Genomic DNA, 5128 nt, shown 5'->3' with positions numbered 1-5128 from the left:
CCCACCTCGAGTATTTGATCAGCAGCACAATTAGTACACATTGCGTGGAGGAAGCTGTTTAGTCTGAGAATTGTCTGGTTGTCTGTCATCTCTCTCCTCTTTGGCCATATTTATTGAGTTTCCCCAGCCAGGAGTATCACTCAGGGCTGGACCTTTTCATGTGCAGGGAAGCTCAGATGAGGTACTGACTAAGGAAATTCACAGTCATGGGCTCTTCCATGGGCCTTTGGAGCTTCACTTGATGGAAGACAGAGTTTCCCAGCAGGCCCTGGGCAGCCTAGGCTAAGCCCATTGGTCAGGTGTATGGTACTCTGGTTTGGGAGGACAGGCTGGGGATGATGGTGATCTGCCTTGTCACACCGCAACTGGCTCTCAAAGAAACTGGGACTTGCCTTCCAAACTGTGTCACTCCCCGGGGGAAAACCTCCAGACTCTTCTGCCTGCCACTACCCCCGTAATGGGGTTGTAGGGAGGACAGTAGGAATCCTTAAAGTGATAGTGGTGCCATCAGAAGGGCTTTTGTCCCAACCACCCTGGCCTGGGTCCCTCAGCCAGGAGCACATGCTGTGGCTGCAAGAACACAGGGTCTGCGCCTCTCTGCTGGGCCTGAAACCCCTGGCTCTTCCCCTCCTCCATCACCTCCTCTCAGGACTGTTGGCTGCCACACACTTTGAAATCCTAGATAATGGAAATGATAGTGAATACTAAGTGTTACTGCTTGGAGGGAATAAAACTGAGTTTCCTGCAGTGCTTCAGATGGGAATGGGACTCCCTGAACGGGCCCAGCTCAGGCCTTCTGGCAGCAGTGGGCGTCTCACACCCTCTGCCTTGAGTTTGAAGGTAACTGAAAACATTCAGTTCTCCTGCAAGCTGGGGGGTGGTCAGTATCTCAGCTGACTTTTCTTTCCTTAGAAGGTAAAGCTGGTGGACCCTGAATTTGTTCTGACGCTGAGGCATGGAGCTTCAGGCGTTACCCTCATTTGTTCCCTGGCTGTTTCCTGGGATCTCAACCTTTGAAGGAGATACCAATCCCCTGTAGCTCTGTGGGTACACCTCAGGAGGCTGCTTTCTGGGCAAAGATTCTTGGACTCCGTTAAATCCTAGCTCCAGTTCAGGATGGGGTCGCTGTGGTATGTGCTGGCAGTTTGGGAACTGAGAGGCCTTGCTCTCTACCTGCTGCCAGGTGGATCCTGCCAAAGCTGGTGATTTCCGCTTTCCACAGAGTAGAGTGGCCAGCCTTTGGGTCCCCTGGGCAGCCTCAGCCTGGCCCATTACTGTGTCTTCAGGCAAAACTCTACGTTGCTGTAGGGGCTGAAGGGACTGTTGGACTAAGTGATCCCCCTTCCCTCTCCCCTCCGCCTTCCCGAGAGCTGAAGATCAATGAAATCATCGAGTCCCAACATCTTCCTTTTACAGCTCGGGCAGCTGAGACCCAGAGAGAGCAAGGGACTTGCCTGTTGCCTCACACACACATCGGATACTATAACAAGAGCCTAGGATTTGAACCTGTGTCTTCTGACTCTTGATGCCATGATCTTTCCACTCTGCTGTGGTGATGGGTAAATTTAGGCCCAGAAGGGCACTTGGCAAACCTCCTGTTCAATTCATTTCCCATTAGTTGTGGGCTTGGGGACAGACAACCTGCTTGCCTTTAAAGGGAACCGGTAGGAGAAAATCCTCACTCAAATGCTCAAGGTTGTTTGTCTGCTAGAAAGCCTCAGAGCACCCCATCTGAGCAGTTCTAACGAGAGTAATCTCCCATTTCAGTCTACAGAGCACTCTCCTGGCCAATGGAGAGGCAGTGGAAGTCTTGTCTCGTCTTCCCACATGATGTCGCTGTCTTACAGATGAGCAGACAGGCTCAGAGAGCTGAGGTGATTTGCCTAAGCTCACCCAAGAGTGTCATAGACAGGATTTAAGCCCAATGTCCTGCCTCTAAATCCATCGCTCTTCCCACTGGGCACCAGCGCTAGTTATCCCTCAGCTCTCATGAAGGGAGCCTTGGTGAGATTAGCTTGGGCCAGTGTCCTCCCTGGACACAAGCTCCACACCAGAACGCAGTTGGGGATGTCAGAATGTTTGGAGATGCGTTGGTAAAAGAGGCCATGCCTTACAAGTGACCTCACTTTTTATTTTGTGTGCCTTACTTGGCTCCTGTAAGGAATTGAGGATTCCTCCTAGTTTGGGGGACAGAGGGAGAGCGTCAGGGGAAGGAGTCTTGAATTGTGGCTGGTCCCAGGTGCTCCAAAGCCTATGTGGGACCAAGCCGACCTGAATCTGGCTGTCTGTCTATTGCACACTGATTTGAGCCTTGACTTTCTCTTAGAAACCAATCTCAATGGGTTCCAGAGGCACCAAGCATGTGAGCATCTTATCTTTAGCATCGCCTTGGGTGGGGGCGGGGTGGGTTATGATATAATACACCCTGGTTTTGGAAACTGGTGATGAATGGGAGAGGGAGAAGGAGGTGGTTGGATGGAGGGGAGGGAAGGCTGAGAGGGACTGGGTACATGCTGCCTGGACAAGCAAATGTCCTCCTTGTGTTTCTTGGTGACTGGTCCCTTGAGGGGGCTCTGTCTGGGCTCCTGAGCTGGCTGCTTCCTGGGCTCAGCATTTGTAAGGAAAAGGGACTGTACTATGTGCAAGACTTGGGGATTCCTAGGAACCATCCCAGGGCATGGCTTTGTCCTGCAGAGTAGTGTGGCATCACTCTCCAGCTCCTCCAGGTCTTAGAGATGGCCTTGCCTAACCCCTTCATTTTATACATGGGGAAACAGGGACCCAGGGAAAGGAAGGGACTTGTTTTAGGTCCCATAGGAAACCTCTTCTAGGGCCCACGCCTCTTTCCATAGTGCCACCACTGCTTCCAGAGAAGGGTCTATCCCTGGCTCCCTGCCGGGGGTGCTAGCCAGCCCTCTTCTTAAAAAGAAGGTTGGGAGGTTAGTTGTGGGTAAGGATTGGTAACCATTATAAACCCTGACAGCAAAAAGTGAAAGTTTCTGATAGACCAGAAGCAGATTCTTCCTCGCCACTTTCATTGGGTTATTTTTCCCTAAAACCACAGTCTGGATCCCACAAAGATAACTGAAGCTCTGTTTAATGCCTGTGGATCTCTGCATAGTTCTTTGACCAGTAAGTTGCTCAGGGAAGCTTTGGCTTTCTCAGAACAGACTTGACTGGCTGCTGAGATCTCCCAAGATAATAGGTTTTCTTAGGATATTCACCAGGTCTTTTAGTGGCTTTCAGGGAAGGCAGCTCATATGTAACCTCTGCCAATTCCTAGTCTGACTCCTCCACCTGAAAAAAAGGATATAGAATGTCAGATGGCATGGGCCCCAGAACAAAGAGCAGAATGTCTTTCCTGGATGGGAGAACACATAGCATAGAAGATCAGAGCTGGGAGGATCCTTGGGAGCCACTGTCAGAGCTGGGAGAACCCTTTAGAACACAGAATGTCAGAGCTGGGAGGGCCTTTAGAACAAAGAATTGTCAGAGCTGGGAGGGTCCTTAGAACACTGAATGTTAGGGCTTGGAGGGCCTGATGTCAGGGCTGGGAGAGGTGGGAGGGCCCTTAGAACACAGAATGTCAGAGCTGGGAGGGCCCTTAGAACACTGAATGTCAGGGCTTGAATAGTATTATAACATGGAATGTCAGAGCTGGGAGGGTCCTTAGAACATTGAATATCAGAGCTGGAAGGGCTCTTAGAACCCAGAATGTCAGAGCTGAGAGGGCCCTTAGAACACAGAATTGTCAGAGCTGGGAGGGTCCTTAGAACTCTGAATGTTAGGGCTTGGAGGGCCTGATGTCAGGGCTGGGAGGGTCCTTAGAACTCAGAATGTCAGGGCTGTGGGGGGAGAGACTTCCCATTCTTCCCCATCATGGTTTTCCGTTCCAGCCACATTGGCTCATCTGCCATTCCCCAAATTCAGCATTCCATCTCTTCACTTCTTTCACTTGGCACAGACTCACACCACACACCTGGAACATGCCCCTTCCCCTCCTCTGCCCTTAGACTCCTGAGCTTCCTCCCAGGCTCTTCTCAGTGCCTCCCCTGCAGAAAGCCTTTCCCGCTGGTCCTTTCCCCTGCTCTGCCCTGCCCCGCAGCGGTCAGTGCCCTCTCCATCCTCACATTATCCTGTGTTCTGTTCTTCCAGGAGAGTGTAAGCTCCTGGAGGGCAGGGGCTGCTTTTGCTTTGTCTTCATATCCCCGGCGGCCTAGCACCGCCAGACCTTGCACATAGTAATAACATAGGCTATAAATGTTTGTTGAATTGAATTAAATTGAACATGGATCGTTCCAAACTGGAAAAGACAATATTTGTATATCTGTATACATTCCACTGCATAGACCATACGCTCCTTAGGTCAGGGACAGTTTAGGGTTGGGTTTTTTTTTCTTTTTGCCCCATGCCTAGCACCTTAGTAGGTGCTTAATATGCTGTGAGCCTGGTTTTTTGTTTGTCCTTCCTACCTCCCTCTCTGGCTGCCTTGGCTCCCAGCTGCTGGCACCACCCTAGAAGGGGAGGAACACTGGGTGTTCCTCTCCTGCCTGGTCTGGGTTTGTATTTTTATAATTTGAGGAGGCCCCGATCCCAGCAGGGGATTCAGCTTCCTGCTGGGGAGAGGGAATGTAGGGGCCTGTGGTTTCATTCTGGGGCAGTAGTCTATCACACTTAAGGCCATCCTGCTATGGTTTCACTTACCCAGGTGAAACCTAGCCCTGCACTTGGAAGCGACCTAAGCAGTCTGTTAGTCTGACCGCTACATTCCCAACTGTCATCTGGCCTCTGCCTGAATGCTTGCACAGATGGGGAGACTCACTACCTCCCAGAGCAGCCTGGTCCAGTGTCAGAGCTCTAATGGTTAGGAAATTCCCGTATTGAAGCAAAACATGCTTCTGTAACTTGTCGCCTTTTTTCTGCATTTGGGAGCTAATAGACAAAAAAGATAATTTCCTCCTTCTCTGCCCTCCCCAGAAACAGGCTAGGCTGGCTTTAGGGTGGGGAAAGGCAAGGAGTAGAGTCTGAGTCCTGCAGCTTTGGGTGTGAACCTTCCCCCCAAGATATCCCATTCCCTCCCTAATGCCCACGTAGCAGAAATGTGATTCCTCTGTTGCTCCCCCATGGA

This window comes from Trichosurus vulpecula, chromosome 1 (assembly GCF_011100635.1).
Source record: "Trichosurus vulpecula isolate mTriVul1 chromosome 1, mTriVul1.pri, whole genome shotgun sequence".
NCBI lineage: Eukaryota > Metazoa > Chordata > Mammalia > Diprotodontia > Phalangeridae > Trichosurus > Trichosurus vulpecula.
This window is presented reverse-complemented; position numbering follows the sequence as displayed.